Source organism: Acipenser ruthenus, chromosome 1 (assembly GCF_902713425.1).
Source record: "Acipenser ruthenus chromosome 1, fAciRut3.2 maternal haplotype, whole genome shotgun sequence".
Lineage (NCBI taxonomy): Eukaryota > Metazoa > Chordata > Actinopteri > Acipenseriformes > Acipenseridae > Acipenser > Acipenser ruthenus.
The window spans coordinates 34,006,633-34,030,167 of record NC_081189.1 but is presented as its reverse complement, the minus strand read 5'-3'; the positions used below and the strand labels follow the sequence as shown (position 1 = coordinate 34,030,167).

Sequence of the window (23,535 nt, the reverse complement as noted above, 5' to 3'; positions counted from 1 at the left end):
GCCTGAAATGTGGCAAAAGGTCGCAAAGTTCAAGGGGGCCGAATACTTTCGCAAGGCACTGTAATTCCAATGTAGCCACATACGTGGTTAAATGTCTATTCCCTATCACTCTGTGGGGTGCCTAGTAATTGATACCTTCAGCGCTCAATACATTTCTAACTATATCAATGAACACTGCAATGAATTACTGTTTCACTGATCAATGGAAGCCTTTTATAAATCCAAGTGCATTTTTAAGACCTCAAGTGTTGTATTCAAAGACAGGTAGAGGATTTGGAGAAATATTGAGGGGTCCAGTTTCTGTAGTAAACTTGAGATTTGTATTGGTATTCCTTTGTATTGAAGCATTAGGTATTCATTTCAAATGATAAAGTCCCCTGTGAAGGGGATATAGTGTAGGTAGTCGTATATACAGTATGTACGTATATCTCACTTCATAGATTAATCCATATATCCGGAAAGCCGCTTATCCAATTGTTTTGAACGTTGGTATTAACATTAATTAGCTTATATTATTGATAATGGCAGATTCTAGGGATATCTGTCCGTACAGCTTACATATTACTATATAACTGGAGAATCGTTTATCCAAGTGTCATGGTAATTCATATTCTATACTATTCTGTGTATACTGTAGATATATGTCACGGTCATCAATGACATAAAATGGCACTTGTATGATATATACCTTTTATAATGTATTTTTAGTTTATGACTGTAAGTCGCCCTGGATAAGGGCATCTGCTAAGAAATAAATAATAATAATATTTGTCATATAACCCTTTTTTGTGAAACAACAGCAATAAGTAATTTGCCAATTTGTGAGGGAGGAGACAACATAACATTTCACAAAACTGTTTTAGTGATTTTAGTAAAACTATAAAATTGCAAGAATATATGGATTTATTTGAGCTGTTTCACAGATACAAATTAAATTTGTTAAAATACCACAACATTCCCTGTAACACAACATTGGTCATTGGGACATTATACTAATCGATTAAGCATTAAACAATGATGGATTATTCTAATAAAATATAATTTTAATATGTATGTTAGATTAATTTACTATTTTTCACTGTAATGCAGTATTGATGTAAAGAAAACCACAGAAATTAATTAACGTATATTGTCTTTGCTATAGGGAATAAAAGAACTACAAACCAATTAAGTAAAGTGAATCTCCCTTGACATTGAAAATCCTGCAACATAAAATTATCTTTCCTTTATGAAACTTGAAGAGTAGTTTCATGACCTGAATGACATAAACCTGACAGTGAATCACATACACTGGACCCAGTGTGATATATTTGTTATACTGCAGTGAAATTAACAACTTTATGAACATATTATGCAAGTTACAGGGATTTTGAAGCATCTTATCAAATTTATTCAGTGGGAGGAATTATTAAAAGATACACTACTGGACATTAGCCCAAACTATTACAATTGACATATATGCACTGAAGGTAATATACCATTTATAATTAATGTGAAAAAAGTACATTGTCAAATAGTCAGAGGTGGCAATTATTTTTCAATACCAAGTCTGGTGTCATTGGAGATAATCCTCAAAATGTTCATTGCAATGCCAGCTATTTGCTTCAAGAAGTGGAAAATTGAAAATGTCCTCTAAATGGTATTGTATTGTTCACTTACTGTAACTAAAGTCATCTGGATATACAGGATATTTGAAAAAATGTACACGTCAAATACTAAACAAAATGTACATTTTCTTCAATAGTTGAAAAGAAGCAAACATTTGAAATACTTATATCTAGTTAACTATTTAGTTGTGTACAGTGTATTCTCACCATTCATGACTGTATTATGAATGATGCCTGCTCTTCATTACTTCATTAGGGTAGTCATAGACTAAAACAAAACAATCCATATTATCTTTAATTGGAGGTTTGCTGCAAATCTAGGGACAAGGCTCCACCCCACTTCTCCAAGAAATCTTAAAAAGACCAAGCCCACATTTCCCAATGCATTCTGAAAGTCTTTCTCCTCTGCCCCACCATCACCTTCATTGAAATCTACTGGTATTCATCTTTCAAAGCTATGCTTTGCAACCCCCGCGCTGACTCGGGAGGGATGAAGATGAGCACACACGTCCTCCAAAACGTGTGCCATTAGCTGTTAGCCATCCACTTCTTTTCACTCTTCAGAGCTACAGCGTCTGAGGACCACTCAGTTCTAGGCCATCTACAGGCAGGCCTGCAGGCACCCGGTCAGTCTACAGGGGTCGCTGGTGCGCGGTGAGCTGAGGACACCCTGGCCGACCTAAGCCCTCCCCACCAGGGGTGGTGCTCGGCCAATTGGGCGCTGCCCCCTGGGAACTCCCATCCACGTCCGGCAGTGGAATAGCCTGGACCTAAACCGGTGATCTCCAGGCTATAGGGTACATCCTGCACTCCACGCGGAGTGCCTTTACTGGATGAGCCACTCGGGAGCCCCCATGCCTCACTCTTTGAATTCAACTTTAGGAAATACTTCTAGGCATATAATTTTCCATGCATTTGCCAACAAACCCATCTACTGGTTTGGCAAGGCATCTTTTCTTCCCAAGTCTCTTGGGTTTACTTGGTAATGGGACATTTAGCTGCTCATTTGTGATTTAAAAAAAACTAAGTACTGTTGTCATATTTTGCTGTTTTATGTCTATCCTTGCTTAATGCTAACCCACATTTTGGTTTAAATTATGACCAAAGGACATTTTTTGGCAGTCTGTCTGAATGTTTGTAACAAAACTAGAATCATATTCCATCAAATTATCAAAATGTACGAGGAGCTTTGGAACTCAATTCTCCAACTGACAGATTTTAAAATTCAAAGTCCGTCTGAGATCCAAGGGGAGCGATTTGTTTTCATATATGCCAACTCATCAGTAGGCTGTGCCAGAGTTGAAGTGTAAAGTTTGACAACAGCATCAACAGAGGTGAGCAGCTGAATGGCCATCTGTGAAGACTGCATGCAATTTGAAAATCTGACCGGACCAAAAAGCCTTTTGGGGCAAGGCTTTAACAGTGAGTTTGATTGTACTTGACTTAAATCTTTTAGGAATCATATGTTTTAAATTGAAAATACTGGTTCCAATCCAAACATTTAACCAGAAAGAGAAGTGAAACTCCCCACCTATGTGAAGTGGACCCTCAGTTTCTTTCCCATCCCCAATTCATGTTACCCCTGCACTTGACTCAACATACAGCTTTATGTTGGTTCTAATGTGTCTTCAACAAGCACAAAAAAATAATAATAATAATGAGAAAATAACATTGTTTGTGGAGAGGCTGTCATCATAAAGATGATATTTTGGTCTTTCCATTTCTGTTGTTATAATGTATTCACTACATTCAGATATCACAAGACTGAGTCTTATGCTGAGGCTTGACATAATGCAGTGAGTCATTTCTTTTAAAAGACATATCAACAGTAGGCTGCTTCTGTTTTTTGAACAGTATCAAGTACTTGGTCTTGCCAAGATTTTAAACAAATCCCTTCTTATATTTGAACATTTTTAACAGTTAAAATAAATTAGAAAAATACAAATACCACAATTGATAGGCAGGATGACCGGCACTGATTTAACCTAAGAAAGCTGCAAGGAGTTACATTTTTTCTGGAGGAATATATGAAAATTTCTTAATGATTACCAACTAATTTCTTCAGGGAAGTCAGTTTCAGGAGTGGAAATCTGCAACTATGCACTGTAGTCAGTTCTCTAGAATGTCCCATAGAGTCAGCACTTTTGACCCATTCTTCATGAAACATCAGTAATTTGCGTATTCTTGGATATATGGAATGTCCTGCCAACTGAGCGAGCCCGCTGTCAAAATATCTATCAAGACTAATATTGTCTTGCAGTAACGAGATGCAGATTGTTTCATTTCAGTCATTTCAGAGGCATCTCATTTATACATATATAAAAAAAAAACACTTTTTTTGTTGTGATAAACATTGGGTCAGAATATTCTTTAGCACAAGTAATTGAGAGAATCAGCCTCTTGGGGGTATATGGAGGCTTCTCTGTATGACACAATTACATTTTTGCAAGTGCATATGATGGATGTGGTAATGATATATTTATAACCATGGAGGAGCTTTAAAATATCAATGTCATTTGAAATAGTCATTTCACAATTGTAAGGTGTGGATTTTTTAACTTGTACCCTGCCACCATGAACCATAGCTGGATTTTATTTGAGAACTTTTCAGTACTTTGTAATCCCTCTGGATTGCATAAACCACCTATTTTTAGGGGTAATCCCAGGATATCTATGAATGGGTTGATGAAATTCAGGGGGATGATTCCCCATTGCTGTAAATAAAATCCAGCAGTCATTTATCCATCTGGGTAAAGGTTTATCAAGTCAACATAAATCTGGTAACTTCTTCACCTGTGTTTGTGTTAGCTGATATATTCACGTATAATAAAAACATAACAGATTGCCTTAAGGAGGGATCAGTAAATATTTATACAACCTTTTTCCATATACACAATTTGACAGCTTGTTGAAAAGTATCCAGAAAGGAGCTATTTCATTTTTCTTGCGTATACAGTTAGAATATTTGTGTTGCAGTTGGTTTTATACGTAGTATCACATCCCTCAGATATAAAAGTCTTCACATTATCAAAAGTGAACATTTCCTTTGTGGTTACCCATTTATAACACCAATTTAGTTAAAACGTACTTAGTTTTACCTCCTTGATAGGCTTTTACATTACCTTTCAGGCAAAATTATCGTAAGTCTAGACGTCTGTCCAATGGTATACATTCTGTCTTTAAAATACATTCTGTCTGAATGTAATGATTCGATGAATGTACAGAACTGCAATGAAATGAATGTGATGAGAAAGGAACACCCTTCACTTTTCTCAGTAACTCAGTAATCTTTAGACATATTACTGCAGATTATCAGCACCTCATTCCTGACCTTAACACTCCTGGGACTCTGAGCAGGGACTGTCGTGCCTAATTGTGTGTTTGTTTTCTGATGTAGACTAATATGTGCTGGGGAGCAGCTGATGTACAGTATTTCTAATAGTCTGGACATATGAACACATGCCTGGCCTGACAGCTGACATTTCTGGAAGTGCTAAGTCAGTAATGATCTTGTAAAAGACTGACAGCCCAGAGACAGTTTTCTGCTGCTGCAGATAAAACATTGGCATGCAGTAGACCAGCTTTATCCAGGCCAGGATCTTAACAGCTTTACACTGCATGGGGTCCAAAGCGAAAGATGTGTATTTTCAGCAGCCTGTCAAACTATCCTGGGATCCTCCAGGATGTAAACGTTACTATTTTCAGAACTCTGTGGACGACAGTCCATCTGTGCTTACTGTTGGTAAATCCTTCTTACCTAAAATGAACTGAGCAATCCCTTATCAAAGTTTCCCATAGTGAAAGCATAGCAAAGTGTACTAAAGCACAGTGAAAGTATGGCAAAGCACTGGTACATGTATAGTAAATAACATGCACAATTACTGGTGAACTTAGGGATAACACCACATTTTATGGATAACACTGCTATTTACATACAGAATCAAAACTACTTACAGATGAGTCAAACCTACAGCCTACAAGTGTGTTGCAGATTTCAAAAAACAAATACAAAATTTATAGTCACAATCTAATCTGATGTTCACACAAGTTTCTTGCCTGGTTTTACTCTCCAGCAGGGGGCACTGGGGAGAACATCGGAAAACATGAATTTGATAGGGACAGTATGCTGAATAATGTATGCAACAGAACTATATCTGTCTGCATGAATAGGTTTATTAGATTTACCTTGAATATTTAGTTTCCCCTTACCCCTCTCAGTGTTCATGTGTTGCTTAGTGGAACACGACACTGCTGGCAGTGACTGACACAGAAAGAGCTGCTATCTTTTATCCTTTCACAGTCAGTACAGCTGGATGAACTACACAATTCAAACAAGTTATGGATATTGAAACATGGCGTTTAGCTTTAGTGCACATTTATATATAATCAATTAGTAAGAAACAACTACATTGAAGCCGTGTTGCCCTTTTTAGCAAACGTCTATGTAATTTAGCAAATGCCTGAGAAAATGCATGCCTAATAGAGAATTTGTAGTAGAAATACCTAGTAATTGTAACTACTGACAAAATTAAAATCACACACACACACACACACACACACACACACACACACACACACACTCTCCTGTACAGGGCAGTGAGGTACAATATTTATTTTGTTTATCAAGTCATTTTAACTTGAAGGGACACTTGTTTCATTCTCTACTCCTCACAGTAAACGATTCTAAATATAGTATCTTTTTTTTCCCAGCTGATTCAAAATGAAAGAATATTGAAATAATTATTTCAATTTGAAAACACCATGTTCGTCCGAGCTCTTGATAAAGCAAGTGTTCATCGGTTAGCAGTTCTTATAGCAGGTAACAGAGCAGTGCCTGTGTAATACAGCAGTGGGAGGAGTCTGGCTCTCTCAGCACTCGCTAGAGATGGAATTACAGTATCACAGTGTGTGTGCTTTACTCACTTGGCGCTGCTTGTGCTCGCAGACACGGAGAGCTGACAGATAAAAGTGGAGAGCTTTGCAGTCGGCACAAAAAGGAATTTGACTGCAAAATAGACTGGATAAATAGATACTTGATTTGGTTAAAGGTGTTTTGTCCGTGTAACTATCTTTTGAACTCGGTGGGTGTAGGGCTGGGTGTCAGTGTATCACTTGAGGTAAGTGTTTACATGCGAAATCAAGTAGGATTGCATGCTTGTTCTGGCTAAAGCTTAAGTTATATTCACACATGCATGAATTTAAAGTTTTATTTTCAAGACTCTTTTCAATGACTTTCTGGTTGCTCCCCAGCTGCGCTGTCAAGCTGTCCACTTCACAAATGTTGTTATTCAAACTTCATTCTCTGCAAATAGTTTTTTTTTTTTAATACTTGGTTTTCAGGTTATCCGCACAGACCAGTCTGAGTGACAATATTTATTGGATTATTTAAATGCATTTTGGCCTTCTGAAAGGCATTCATGCAATACTTTAGTGCAATGGATGTCTAAATATTTCAGATAAAATACCTTGCATTGTGTGCACTTGCATGTCGTACAACGATTCCATTAAAAATGGTACTTGTGGCTCGTGGGAGTTCCAAGCATTTTATTGTAGTACTGTTGCCTTTTGCAGCACTTGTGTATCGAGCCAGTAAAACTAATGTACTTTAAAAGTGCAGGTAAAGGGGCATTTGATAGCCTCGCGTTGAAGAGGTAAAGATGACACACACCTCCCAGTGGACCGCTAATTTCTCAGTATGGTTTAGAACTGGCAGATTGAATGCAACTGAATAGGCATGTGGCTTTGAGAGCAAGTCAGACAGAACCATTAATATTACATTGTGTGCAGATACGTTTCTTACTGAATAGAAACTCGGAGATTTGTATGTAGTTTAAGAACCTTTAGAAGGGAATTCCATTGCAGGTGAAAAAAATGGCCTGTCTTACAGAGTTGTTAATGTTGAAATTTGGTCACAATTTCAAATGTACTGCTCATGATGGATGGATACAGACTCGTGTGAAGTGTCGCTTGTTTATCATTTATCACACCCACACAGCTAAACCGTCACTTCTATATGATTTAGAACATGTTTTTTAGTTTCAAAATGTATTTAAATTAAATAGAATTTAGAACAGACAAATGTTTTTTTGTCCCTATTTTTTCTACTTGTCGTTACAGGTTGTTGCATTGTGTATTGTTGTTTACATTTATTTTCGTTTAAACAGTTCACAGAAAAATACTAAAAAAAACATTACTTCATTATATAATACTGACCTTCAGTCAACAACGCTAATCAACAACATCTTAAATCCTTGATACTGAATTGTAACTAACAATCTTCTATTATGTTTTTATGAAATGAAGTCTGAAATATTTTATTTTAGTCACAAAATAACAGCTGCAAATTCCTGTGAATTACAATGCATTAGCAGTTAAACCTGTGGTGTTCCACTTGAATTCATTAGGAATTTGTTGACATTTAAAAAAACAAAAACAAAGATATTTTGGACTAGAAAAAGCATTACAGAATAACAATATAAAATGAGTTATTGAGATGTTAAGCCTATGACATCCAATGAAACTGTATTGAAGCATGCTAAAGTCATTGGCTATACTTTCTTAAGACACGCCATAGAGTGTCACTGAATCTCACAGAATCATGCAATCCTCAAGCCATTTGGCCTGGTAAAGCATAGCACTTGATCCGCTTGCTCAGTGAGCATGGTTCACTCAGACCTCTAGGTGAAATATTTAACGGTCTCTAGCAGGGGTGCTGACAGTCTACCTTTGTATCTTTCTCAGATTACCTGGTAGCTCCCCATTACATCTTGACAGACAGAATTATTATTACATTGACATTGTTTACCTTATGCTGGACTGAACTATTTTCTATGTGCTGAATCGGACTGTCCATGGCAACCCATCATCCAGTTCTACACTACCAGGGCATTTCTGTTCATCAAAAGATTGTCCATATTTAGCAAGGACTGCAAACTCACATGAATTCATTTAAAGTGATCCCTGTTTATCCTAATTTACTAAATTGTGCTTTAAACAGGCCTCATAACCCTGGTTGGTTTCCATATGACACAGCGATTTGTTTCCATGTACCCTTATTTTAATCAATTTAAAAGAGCTGCAGCATTAGAGACTAGTCTAACAGTACAGTGTAGGCGAGCTTGGCACTGTGTGCAGCCAACCTTTGTAATGGAGAAGGTTTACCTCACTCTTATATAATCCAATGTCCCTGGGAGGAAAGCCTAGTTTTACCCTTGTAGCCTGGATCCACAGCTGCTGTGGTGGATAGTACTATATCCCAGATACAATTATATTTTTTGTTTGGACTGCATCTTTTATTGAAGTGGAACTTCTGAAGGGAAGCAAATATATATATATATATATATATATATATATATATATATATATATATATATATATACAGAGAGAGAGAGAGAGAGAGAGAGAGAGAGAGAGAGTCAACCCTGGTTAACTCGACATCCCACGGGGATGCCATTTTGTTGACTTATCCAAGGTGTCGAGTTAACCATGGGTGCACGAGCCACGGCATTAACATGCATATAAGTAACAGAACTCACACGATTACAGTATTTACAAGTTTATTTTTTAATTTAATGTCCTTATGAAAATGGTATACTAGAGTATACAGTACTGTACAAACTCGGTACAATTCCTCCTATAGGAGGCTGTGTGGTCCAGTGGTTAAAGAAAAGGGCTTCTAACCAGGAGGTCCCTGGTTCACATCCCACCTCCGCCACTGACTCATTGTGTGACCGTGAGCAAGTCACTTAACCTCCTTGTGCTCCATCTTTCGGGTGAGACGTAGTTGTAAGTGACTCTGCAGTTGATGCATAGTTCACACACCCTAGTCTCTGTAAGTTGCCTTGGATAAAGGTGTCTGCTAAATAAACAAATAATATAGTTCAATTAAAATAACTACAGGGTTATTTTTATGAAAACAATCCAACCACAAACTATGCACAAACTGTTCACTGTACTTTTAGGTATTTGCTTGTACTGTCTAATTTGATGGCTTAAATAGGAAAAGTTAACAAATGTACATTATACTGAATTAACTCGATGAACAAAAACAATAATAAACAACTTACAGTTTCACACAGAAATCAAACATTGGCGATTGTTTCGCATGCAAAAACACACGCTTTGAAAGTTCTGAGCTTTAAAGCCAATTAAATGAGAACTAATTTTTTGCTTCTCACTCATTATGAACTGACACTGTAACCAGCTGCACTTGGTAGTTGCGAATGAATGAATGAATGATCCGTTTCCAGTCATAGATCAGTCACGTGAAACGTCAGTGTCGAGTTATCCACTAGTTTTATTAGTTTTTAATCCCTTCGGTACCGGTAATAAATGTCGACCTATAAGTAAAGTATGGCGTCGGATTAAAAATTAAAAGAGGCAGGATGCATATATTTTATATGGAGAAAATTCGGGACCAAGACTGTCTGTCGACTTAAGCGAAGGTGTCAAGTTACCCACCAGACGAGTTAACCGAGGTTGACTGTGTATATATATTCGTTACATAGGCGGCGCATATAAGAGGCAAAGCCTCCCCAAAATAAATTGCCCAAACCCTCACAAGAAATTGTTCTGACCAACACAAAAAATATTTGTGAGATAAGAAGATTTTTTTTTTTTTCCCGCAAGCGCGCAAAGCAGGTGTAACGAACATATTTCTCCTTTTCCTACTACGCACCCGCCAGATCACCACAGCAGCTGGGATATCAAAATTAACACTGTAGTACAGATTGGTATTTCAATGTCATTCGAGGAGACAGTGCTTGGCTGGTTTAACGTCCATTCTTCCCATCGATCTGAGCCCCATATGGATATTCGAAAGTTTATGGTAAGAGTGCAGTTATTTGTTTTTGCAAATATACGTTGAATACCCCTTGATTGTAAGTATGATAGTAAGTGCGTGTTTAGAAGCTTAATAGTCCGTATTAATTATTGATTTATATTGGTGTGAAGTGATGGAAATGGTGTTCGAAATTGGTGTAGGTACTGTAGGACTGCAGAACAGGTTAACGGATTTAAAGGTTTTAAAAAACAGTGCAGCTTGTTATCCTTACTGTTTTTCTAATTTGCTTAAATAGGCATAACGTTTTAAAGTACAAGTTAGTGCTATGTCAAACTTAATTTATTTGGCCCCAATATGTTGGGGCAAAAAATATATATACTGTATGTAGCATCCCTGAGTTCTGTTTTGTGCTATAAATTATTATACAGTAGTCCTCAGAAAGACGCAGGAGAATGAATCCAGTTTACAGCTTTTATTTGTGTCCCGTCAGTATGACTATCTTTCAAATTCAACTCAATGAATGAAGCTTAGTATTCAGACTCACTAGTAACAGAGTAATAAAAAAATAACGCAAGTCTTAATTATATATATATATTTGTTAAGTCAAAGCTGTACAACAGATGGCTTTTGCACAATGTCACAATGTATTACTCATTGGGCTAAATAATATGGCTGTTTTGAGCTGAGCTGAAGAGTCTCATTTGAGGCTGTTAAGGGTTTGAAAAGACTGAAAGGACAATTGGTAGTCTTTGATAGACATTTACAACACCATTGATTTGGTTTTAACTAGGGCAGCAGTGTGGAGTAGGGCAGCAGTGTGGAGTAGTGGTTAGGGCTCTGGACTCTTGACCGGAGGGTTGTGGGTTCAATCCCCGGTGGGGACACTGCTGCTGTACCCTTGAGCAAGGTACTTTACCTAGATTGCTCCAGTAAAAAATCCGACTGTATAAATGGGTAATTGTATGTAAAAATAATGTGATATCTTGTAAGTCGCCCTGGATAAGGGCGTCTGCTAAGAAAGAAATTATTTATTATTTATTATATAACTATAGTACCAATTATCCTTATAGCTGCTTTGTAAAAAGTGCCAAATAATAAAAACTATGATAACTGTGAGCAATTATTTATTAGTTAATGTTACATTTTTAAAGCTGGTGTAAGGATAGTAGAAGCCAAATTCAGATTTAATTCTAGGGGTAGTGTTTAGTCTAGTTAAACCTTAGCTCTTTTTTTCTTTTAAAAATGTCTTTGCTACTATTAAGCCTGCCTTTTTTTGTATGATTCTTCATCAACTCTTATTTGTTCCAAGTATTATAAAATAGAATCAGATTCACTGTGTTTTCTGCTATTTTTGTGTATGTGTGAGAATTAAAAAAAAATCTAAATTCAATCTAAAAACAGTAAAAAAGAAAACTAGAACCTCTAGTTAAGATATATTGATTAAAAATAGACTAATGTGCTGTACAAAAATAAATCTAAAATATTTTAGTGCATCCAACATTAAATAAGCCAGATTCAAACTATATTCAGACAGAATGTTTTTTGCATACTGCATGAGACAAATTAATTGTTGTGTCAGATTTTCAGTTTGAAACCTGATATTTATGTACTGTAGTAGCCTGGGAATATTAAAGGGCAATAATAAAGCTTTTTTTCTCAAAAGTCTATGGTACCATAAGCGGTAGTTTTTGTTCCATGTTACTAGTTAAGTGTTGAAGGAGTTACAGAAGCGTAGACAACTGCAGCTACTCACAAACCACATTGAAATAGTTGTCTCTCTGAGCAGGGTAAGATAAGCCTGTCGTTATAGATAGTGGAAGGGGAATGTTTCTGCAACAAGTCCTAAAAATAAGATAACTTTTTCTCACTTGTTTTTATCAGGGAATTAATTTTTTAAAGCTGTACAGACATGACATGATCATTTCAAGTCTTTTCTATTGCAGCATTTCAAGCCAATTATCCTGTGATCTCTCTAATAATGTTACAGTTGCCCTGCAAATGAGATTATGTGCGCTTACTCCAAAGAGGAGTTGGCGTATGAAAAGCACAATATAAGATCTACTTATTTTTGTATTAACCTTGATACAAATAAACATATTGCAATGCAAAATGAAATATGCATACTGAATACAGTTTGTTACAATTGACTCCATCAGTCTACATGCAGTGCAGCTGTTGTAATAAACAGAGAGCTCTGCTTAGAAGATAGAAAGTCAGTGAACTGTGTTATTATTTAATTATTAATTACCGGATCATGACAAGTAGAATCTCTCTACCATTCACTTTCATTGGCAAATAGTAACAAGGAACACTGCATGTTAAGTTAACAGAGGTCACTAAGGCCTCGTTGGTTCACAGTCACAGCCGTATGCTGAGCAACTGGTTCTGTTGAAGTCAGTCAGAGAAAAAGCAGCATACTGATAACTGATGTTTTTTTTCAAATCCAGGACCTTAAAATGACCACATCACGTATCTCATAATAGCTATAACTAGGGAGCACATAAGGTCTTCTTGGATACAGAAGTCTCCCTCGCTGGTATAAAAATATCAGACTGTGTCTTGGATTTTATCCACTCCAACGACTGTTGTTTCCTCGTACACTGGACGCTTCCTTTATATATTGATTACGTATGTGTCAGTTTGGCTTTGCTGTAGGGGAGTTAGGGCAAAGGCATGGGCAAAGTTACCTTATCCTATTTAAATGTAATAAGAATAATATTAAAAGAAAATAAATAAGAACAAGAATAATGTGAAGATACACGCTTGCCATTAATAGCATTTACTAAGAGAATCTCAAAATAAGATGCTTCAGGTTAAAAAATAAAATAAAAAGTAGATGTGCTATTTTTAGTGCAATGTTTTCGTACTTGTTTTTAGTGTTACCTCAGAATTTATGATTGCGTGTTTGAAATTGTGGATGATCTATTTCTAAAGCACCTCCGTCGTTCTTGGTCATTAACGTGAAATGTGCAGTTATGCTTTTCAACGTAACAAGGATTGATAGTGTTGTTCTTCCGTTGTGCTGGTCTATTGAGAATGTGTAGTATATGAGATCAGCATGAACATGTAAAAACGGTCAGCTCATGTCTTAAAATGATTCTGGTTAAAAACAGTATTTTCAGTCATACTGGTCCCTTTGTCCTTAAGAGCTTTAATGCATTTTCCAGCACAAGAATAGGAGTTGCAGTAGAAGCTTCTCTATAGAACGTCCATTAGTTTGGTGTAACATTTCATCGGCTGGTAAAGCACAGCAAAGGCATGTTATTTATAATTACAGTTTAAGTAGCCATTGAGAATGCGCTGCTGCAGCATACATCGTCACTGGGGTGCTGGCATTATGCATATTCCGAGTTATATATAATCAGGTTCTTAATGGGATGGCTTTTTGACAAATCCTATTTGATTAGGAAACAAATTGCGAAGGCATGCAACTCAATCAGATGGCTGTCAAGCTAGACTGGACCTGGATATACAGTTCAACACATGCATATTTATATCCTCTTCAGACCTCAGGAGTCTGCTGAATCTATTTTATATTGTACAGTACTGTACAGGAGATACTAGATGATACCAATATGAAGACCTATAAAAAATATATGCTTAAAAGGCAACAATAATATTAAATGTAATATCCCACTACACATTATTTTCTGCCAGTCCTTTGCTGGTCATGAAAAAGGGTTTTCTTTTTGTATAGCCTATGTATTTAACATGTAGAGTAAAACATGCACACACACCATTCAGAAAAGCAAATTAATGTATGAGCAGATACTTCTGTTTAATGTTCTGAGATTCAAGTGAACACTTTAAAACGGAGATTTGTTTGGTTGTGTTACAGCAAATTACAAAAAAAAAAATAGTTCCAATCAAAACCCTTTCAAAGGGAGTCCTATCAGTAAAAGGTTATATGTTGCCCTGTGTGTTGACTGCTGGCGGATGATGTGTTAGCTTGCATTGTTCTCCATGGACCTGTGTTGCTTCTTCACCAAGGCATGATTCAATCCTTGCTCCAGCTGTTCTTTTAATAATGTATTGAATACAAGGGTTTGCAGTGTGGTTATGTGAACATTTGAAAATACAAAAACAAAAACTTAATACATTCAGTGACAATTGAAGACACTGAGAAAAACTTTTAGACAAAATGTGTGTCATTTAATTTTGGTAGCATTTCTAAAGTTACCACTATTTAGTGTTTTATAGTTGTGCTTCATTTCTTCAGCTTAGGTGTATCCATTCTGATACAGTACAAGCCATGCCAAGCTTATGTTGTCAGGATGCTCATATGAGGGAAGGGTATGGATTTATAAATTATAGATGCAGGCTGCTGCCAGGGATAATGGTTTACTTTGTGTTATACCAGGAGTAATGTTAACGACACAGCTTTGAAATCAGGGGCATAATTCAGGCCTAATAATAAATGCCATCAACCCCCCCCCCCCACAAAACATAATATTGTCCAACTAATAAAACATACTGCATGTGATACAGTATGTTCATTTGTATTTTGAAGAGACTAAGGAAAACCCCCTCCAAGGAATTAAAGTGTCTTCCCTGCCTAATGTGAGGCAGAATGTGGTCAGATGAGAGGCACTGATTGTTTTTGGTGATTTGATTGAGTGCTTGTCTTCTGTGACAATAACAAGTATGTGCCCAATGCATCCCTCCTCTTTACAAAATTATTATTTATTTATTTCTTAGCAGATGCCCTTATCCAGGGTGACTTACAATTGTTACAAAATATCACAGTACAAAGTATCACGTTACAAAATATCACATTGTGAAGTAGCACATTTCAGAATATCACATTACAGAGTATCATATTACAGATAGAAGCAGTTGTAAAGTAGGGCTACTGATTTTCCACAATCGCGGAATCACGGACAGAATTGTGGAATTAGGCATTGGGAATGGAATTGGCATTTTGGGAATGGAATTCTGCTTTGCAACTGCACCTAAAAAAAAAAAAAAAAAAAAAAAAAAAAAAACTGCAAAGTCTTTTACTGCTGTTATTCTCCTATAAAAAATAATGGATTGCTTTAAAAACTACACTACCCAGAAGCCCAGCAATGACGCTTGTATGAAACATTTTTGTATGTTTATTTGGATCATTGGATAATGAAAAAACAGGTGGTTGTGTGGGCGTTACGCTGATGGACTATCTGTCTCTGTTGCGGAGCTGCCTGTGTGCTGTGAGTCGAGATGTTTAAAAAAGCAATTTGCTGTTTTGCAATGAGTTCTATTCTGTGGAATCATTTTGGAGTTGTATATACAGAAAAGTGAGAAGTACCTAAAAAAAAAAAGATTGTCAACCCCTGATTAAAAAAACAAAATTTAATTTCTGTATTCATTTATTTAGTTATTATCGCAAATCCGTTACTCCATCACCTGCTCAGCACAAGGAAATGACACGGTGGTTGTGGTGAAACATTTAGTTTTATAACTTATTATTTCTAATTTATCATTAACTCCTTAATAATACTAAGTACTCAGAGTGATTTTTTTTTTTTTTGATTTTTACTTTTTTTTAATACGTATCCAGAGGGCACAGAAGTTAGAAGCTCAAAAGTGGAAGTGCTGATCGCTTCTTAACAGTTATTCTATTAATATGTCACATACATTTTAAAATGGTTTGTAATGAAACTCTGTTAAATTCTCACACTGTTCTATTATTAAAGTACTATTCATATGGTAAAATGTGTCTTGTTCAATATATGAACATTAAGTTATGTAATATTTATCATTGCTTAAAAATGTGCAGAGTAAAATACTCTGACCCACCTACTCCTAACTTTTTTCCAATCTGGCCCCCTTAAATTTACAAAAAACTAGTTGAAGAGCCCTTAAGGCAACTCTATCTGTCCAGGATATATACGAGAAACACATGCAAGCAGTTTTACAGCAAGAACAGCATAAACCAGTCTGTGTTGTTGCAGATGAAACTACAGATGGGAGAGTTAAGAGTACTGAACATTGTGTTTCAATTGTAATTTTATGAAAATTGTATATTTTTGTAATCATGCCCCTCATTTTTGACTAGTCTGTATATTGTAATGCCAGCAATAAGCTGTTTTTTTCAAAACACCTTTATTTGTTGACTGACCTACAGTACATTGTTACTAGTGGACTGCTTAAGAAAGATTTTTCTTGAAAATTACAGTATCTCAGGGACTTAAATAAAAATGAAAAATGAATTCAAAAGATTATTTATGTAAAAATGTTATTTATGTTCAAATTACATTTTTAATTCTTAATAAATTGGTAAAAACAGAAAAAAACGGAATTGGTTATTTTGAAAAATGGAATTTGCCATTCCCAAGAATGGAAAATCAGGAGCCCCCTAGTAAAGTACAATAAAATGAGTAGCAAAAGATCAAATTCAAATAAGAGCATAAAATAGAGATTACAGTAAATAATTACATGTCAGAGCAGGTTCCACTAAGAGCAGTTAACATATATTACAAATATTTGCTTATATGAGTAAAGTCCAGTATGAGCACATAGTAAGTACGATGAATGGATGACAATGATTTCAAATAAGAGCAATTACAAAAAAACATGAATACGGATACCTATAACAGTGAAGTCAAATACAAGATACATGAAGTAGTTATAATTAAGAGCAGTAGTAGAATACGGCAGGGTATGGAGCAGTTCAGTGCAAGTACAAGCTGATGCAAGTACTGGTACAACTGGGTGCTATATAGTCCAGTAAAGTCGAGAGATGTGAGGTTTACAGATGCTGTCTGAACAGATGTGTCTTGAGAAGGTGCCGGAAGGTGGTCAGAGACTGAGCAGTCCTGATATCTGGGTAGGTCGTTCCACCACTGAGGGGCAAGGGTGGAGAAGAAGCGGCCTCTGATAGTGGAGGAGCGGAGGGGGCGAGAGGAATAAATTGTGTTTTGGAAGATAGAAGGTTATTAGAGAAATTAATGTATTTCATGCTACGCCAATGCAATTCAGCTGTCATATAAATCAGTTAGAGTAGTTCAGAAATACATACTTTTTTCTGTATAAATTTGATTTGGTTGTCATATGGGAGTGTTTTTTCTGGTGAGGGTTGGACAAGGCTACTGTTTTGCTTCATGACCTTTTTTTTAATCTTGTTTCTATTTTAAACTGTGTGGACAATCCTTATCAATCTATGATGTCTGTGGTAAAGTGACTGGGTTGAAAGCCTTCAAATTCTAGCTTAGAAAAAAGAGTTGCACTGAAAGCCATAATGATGAAAATGTCAGTGGGCTCGCTTCTGTAAGGCAGCAGTATAAATAACGTATCTTTATGATATTTGTGTTTGATAGTCTTAAATATATATATATATATATATATATATATATATATATATATATATATATATATATATATATATATATGGTTTGGTATTTTTTTTACTTATTGGTGTATATATTTATTAGTATTAATAATATTGTTTGATTCATTTTTGATATACAGTACACCCTTGTTATAATAATATATTGTGGGCTGATAGCAGCTGTAGAAACAGTCAGTAGATGTAAAAGAGCATTGTGTTGAGACTTACAGGTTTTTAAACATCATCCTGTTTTGTGTTTCCTTTTTTGTGAACTAAGAAATACTAAAATAAACTAAACTTCAATGACAAACATTTCGACTAGAAGTCTTTTTCAATATCTTCAAAATTCCGGAACTGCAATTAGGGTGAATACATTAGTGTTACTAATTGTGGCTGCTGCAATCTTGACACGATCCATGTGATAATGGTACAGTTACTATATTATACATTTCTACACAGTTCAGCAGCATTGTCTGGTGTGATGTGAAGTGCTAACTTTTAACAAACTGTACATAATTTGGTTTCCTGGTGTTTCTATGCTGCCTTCTCAGTATCTCTATCAGTGATAATCTAATAATGTGCACCCTATGAATTGAGTGGGAAATATAACTATATATGGTATCCATGATGAAATCCTGTTTTAAAATATTTAGATTTTCAATACGTTTGTGTCACAAAGACGGCCGGAGTGGGTGGCGTCAGACCAGAAGCAGGGAGTAAACAGACAGAGACTTGGGGTTTTGGTGGAGCTGAGCGAATGGTTTCGCTCAGCATTTAATAAAACAGCACAGAAAATAAAAGGTTTGAACAGACAAAAACACGGGACACGGCACTTGCGCCAAAATAAACAGACATACAAAACGACTAAACACTAACACACAGGTGAAACGGAGACGAACAAACACGGTGAGTACAAACAAAACACTTATTATATTTACGCTCTTACTTTCAATTACTCCTCTCTCTCTCTCACCCGTTCTCCACTCCCGAACACCTAACCCTGACTGACTAAAAATGTGCCTATTTATACTGTTGTGCTGGGATTCAATTACTAATTAACTAATTCACTTGAATCCCAGCACGTGAATTAATTCTGTGCAACCCCGTGCTCACATATTACATTTAACCAGCACGTGAAGTGATTTGTGCTCTCCTCGTGCCTAAATACAAATCTACACTTTAAATACACGTGAAACACAGACCCGTTTATATCCCGTGTACCAATCTATACACCAACATTTACACACGCAACATACAACACATAACACAAATGCACACAGGGGCGGGGCGCTTTGCCACAGTTTGACATATTTAACTATTTTATTCTTAATATTTAACACCACATAGTGATGCCAATGCCATTTAGCTATACCCAACCCTATAGAATTTTGTAATATAAAATAAAAATGTCATATGAGTATGTTTTATGAACATCTTACCTGCAGTTGTAATTTATTTGTATATCAGTAAGTATCTTTGTGATGAAAATACTGCCCCTTCAAAGTCAGAAAACCCACAGTTAAACCTGCTGCTACATGGTCCAAAATAGGCTGCAAAATGGGCTTAAGTTAAGCCACTGCTGGTACATTGAAATTGGAAACGCTTTTTGACACCTTGTGGTCTAAATTAGTATGTTGCAATTGAGCTCATAGACCACTTTTTTAAAACTCATTTTGAAGTTTAAACCTCAAAATTAAACCGGTTTAAGTGGTACGGTGCAGTTGGCCCGGACAGTACTGTAATATTGCTCCACTATCCAGATATACTACAGTATAAGCAGCTCTGACAAGTGAAAGGTTATTTGTTTAATAAAGGTTTTTTTTAATTTTTCTCTCATTGGGGTAGATGTAATTATAGGTGCAGTAAAATTCAAATTGCAATGTGGCGAGGCAATTATTTTGCACTGCGCCCTATGTAAGCTTAAGAGCAATGCAAATTACTCAACATGAACAAATAATGATCCGCAAGTATGATAATAAGGGTCTCAATGAGCCCATCGGTCTATTTAGCGGCCACACTTGCAGAGTTAGGAGTACAGAGAGCAGTAGGCGCTGTATGACATTTGTGAAGCACGAAAATACAAACCAAAAAAATATATATATGTCAGAGAAAGGGCAGCAAAGTCCTCTTCGTGCACAGAAAAGAAAAGTTTTCTGAGAAAGAGCTGAGAGTCGTTATGGCTGAGGTCATTCAACATAAAACAGAGTTGTTTGGAAAAGCCTCAGTCACATCAGTTATGCTAGTATCCTTAGGAAATTATATGTATTGGCCTGCCCTTTTCAGCATGACATCCAGAAATTTGCCAAGCACTCTGGAAAAGGTGGATTGTGCTATCCCTCCAGGCATTCCAGCTGTGGTCTGAATGGAACCAGAGGCTAAGTAGTGCAGAGAACACAGCACTGTCACATGTGCACGGATACCGGTCCCTAGATTGACGCTGAGGTCTAGCTCATCCCTCAATTCAGCTATTCGGTTTAAGATGCCCTGCGGAGTGAGACGATAACGCTTTAGCACCGCATCCTCCGGCATCCCAAACAAAGTGTCCCTGGGATTGAATATGCTGGGACTTCTTCATCTTGCCCTTCTTCTCCAAATGTGTTCCTGCCTCTCTTCAACAAGAGGAAAGTGTCGCTGCATCAGGAAGTGTACCGCAGCAGCCATCCTGAAGCTAATGACAGGTCTCTGCAGGTGTGTGCTTTTGTACAGCTTTTAGTTACTCAATTCTACAGTGGTTTGCACCTCGTAAGAAGAGGTGTAAAGTTTTTGGAGGGTCAGCAATTGCTTAAGTGCAAGGCAAAATCCTTACATCACATTATAATGTTTGCGCCCGCTTAGTATCCAGATCCCGCCGAATTCCATGCCCTTTTCTTCATTTAAATGCATTTCAATATACTTTTAATGGATTAATGATGGCAAATTTGATAGCAGGTGCAGAATGCCGGGTGAACACCATTCTTTACATTCGCCGCATTATGGGGTTTTTGCACCCGCAAATCACTTTGCACGTATCCTTAGATCTATATCATTATGTATGCAATCCTTTATGAACATTTTTTGCACTATTTTCCTAAAACTATTCTCTCATTAAAAGTTTTAAAGACAATAATGAGAAAAATAGTTTTCTAATAGCGATAGACCCTATCAATGAAGGCTGTACCCTGTGGTAATTAACCTTGACTTTCATTAGCACTCTCATCTTCAGCTGGGGACACATAACTCCCATTACAGTCAACTACCAAATGGTAAGCCTTCATCAACAGGCACTATCACTTTATTAAAAGCATCACAGATTTTCTATTGGGACCTCGAAATCCTGTCCATTAAAATGTAATGTATAGTGTGGGCTTAATTACCCCAACCTACTATGTAGTTGCAGTGGTTCTCAATACCTGAAAACCACTGAAGAATTATAATTGTATTTTGAATTATAGATTAATCAAGTCTTGTTAACCTGTATATGAATTAGCAGATACATTTGAACTACGGAGAATATATTAGTGTGGTTGAGTAGGTGTCAGCCTTATGCTAAGTGATAAAAGAGCAGATCAAAGCATTCAATGGAGTTCATTAATTTAGTTTGCGGTCCCGGAGTTGGAAAAGAACTGAGCTCCAGCAGTGTGTTAAGATGTTGCAAACTAGCACTATGTTTTATGTCCCATTAGCATCCAAACTGCAGTAAAAGTTGTAAATGTCAACAATGAAAAGCTGGGCTTCTGAAGGACTGGTACATTTTTAAGATCAACATTTATTTTGCTGACCTGGCGGTTTTGCCTCTTGTCTCGTCACACTGAGGGATAGAGTATTGTCCTTGTCTTTGGTGACTTTAACTTTAGAGCTGCCTGGGAAAAATATCTTAATTTCATATCCAAGTTTCAAGAAGATTCAACTCCAGTTATGCAAATTAGTCAGTTTTCACCCTTCCTGGTAAAATTTGCTGGAGAAAGAGGATCTCCCTTGTAATTACAGCGGCTTATAGTATGCTAAAAGTTACTGATACATTGAATTGTATTTCTTTGTCTCCCATAATGAACTATTGGACTCACAACATTAAATTATGTATGCCACGTTACTTGACAGTGTTACTGATTACATTTTTCAGTAACTTGTAACTGTAATGGTTCCTTTTTTAGACAGATATCTAAATGTGTTAACACATTAGTAGTTACTTTTAGTTACTTTTTAAAAAAAGGACTACGCATAAGACATAACGTGGAAATCAGAAAGAACTTAACAGTTCAATTCAAACCTTAAATGTCACATGAATGCACTTTTCATATCATCAAAAAAAAAAAAAAAATACATCTCTGTAAAATGTAAACTGTGCCTGAGAAGTAACTATTGTTAACTGTAACTGTAACTAGTTCATTATTTTCAAAATAATAAGTTACAATTTTGTTCAAGTAACTTGTAACTAACAGTTTACTTTTTAAAAGTAACTTTCCCAATACTATTTCATGACAATATGTTGGTCAGTTTGTTGCTTTGGTCTTTGCAACACTGTACATTGATATACTGAATACTGATCCTAAATTCTTTGTAATGTGTAATTTCTGTATTATTATTATTAATTTCTTAGCAGACACCCTTATCCAGGGCAACTTACAATTGTTACAAGATATCACATTATTTTTACATACAATTACATTATTTTTTACACAATTTTTATGTACAATTACCCATTTATACAGTTGAGTTTTTTACTGGAGCAATCTAGGTAAAGTACCTTGCTCAAGGGTACAGCAGCAGTGTCCCCCACCTGAGACTGAACCCACGACCCTCCACTCAGGAGTCCAGAGCCCTAACCACTACTCCACACCGCTGCCCTGTGGGAGATACATTTACCAGATACATTTTATTTCAGTGCTATAGTACTTTCAAGTATACACATATAGGTTGACACACATATTAAAAGCACAGATTTGGAGTAATACTCCAAAGAATGATCTTGTTGTTTAATTGTGTGACTTAAAGGGGAATCTTGTGAGGTTGTGTCTATTTGACCTGAATTCACAGTTAACGATATTTAGTAATTCCTGATATTTTGTATTTTACTGCATTTTGGTTCTCCCAAGTGTTTTCAGTTTGTAAAAAGAAAAAAAGGTATACAGCCCTTGGTTCAATTCTGTCTTTTTCCCAGAAGCCTACTTGAAAATGTTGCAGTAGTTTGGTGAATTGTTCATCTATTAATACATAATTTATTCATTAATAAGTTAGACTTCCTTTATAATCTGTATCCCGTTGTTCTGCCAGCAAAGAACACCTCTCCCTTATGCTTATACAGTAGCCTCACTTCCCCTTTAAGTTTTTAATTTAGATGAGTAGCTTTTAAGTGCGTTTTACCATTCAGCCAAGGCCTTAACATGTCAGTGACCTGGATAAAAATACAACATTTACAAATCAAGTTTAAACAGACACTATATATATATAGCACAAGTACATTAGGCTGATTAATAACATGTCATTGTATTCAACTAATTAGATACCCATGTGTGTTAGGCCAGGCTGTAACACTTATTTAACTGAAGACTGAATGTAACACAGAATATGTACAGCCTTGTGGAAATATTCTACAACACTCCAGCTATCGTATTACTGAGTGAGCTGCTATGTCTGCTGAGAATTCACATGCCGGCAGCCCTTCTGCTTTGTTCTCCTCCCTAGCCTTTCTTTTCATGGTCAAGCCTCGATCAGCTGTTATTTCTTAGAAGACTGAAGTCAAGACCATAGAACATATTTGTCTTAGTTTAAGGTAAATACACCAGTACACCAAGATAACTGTATTTTTCCCCATTGTTTTAATATTTTTTTCTGCAGCATCTTATTAGTCTGACAAAATA

At 36.2% G+C, this 23,535-nt stretch overlaps 1 protein-coding gene across 2 annotated transcripts in view; it reads left to right on the top strand.

Annotated features, from left to right (window-relative positions):
* Window positions 1-23,535, top strand: part of LOC117420659 (chondroitin sulfate N-acetylgalactosaminyltransferase 1) — an 85,445-nt gene that overhangs the window by 4,986 nt on the left and 56,924 nt on the right. Inside the window, exon 1 of one of the 2 annotated variants that reach the window (XM_034034179.3) lies at window positions 6,523-6,724. The exons of the other annotated variant lie outside the window; for it this stretch is intronic. The gene's annotated coding sequence lies outside the window, so the exon portion shown is untranslated. Of the gene's footprint in view, window positions 1-6,522; window positions 6,725-23,535 lie in introns of those variants that run through there. 2 annotated transcript variants of the gene reach the window in all.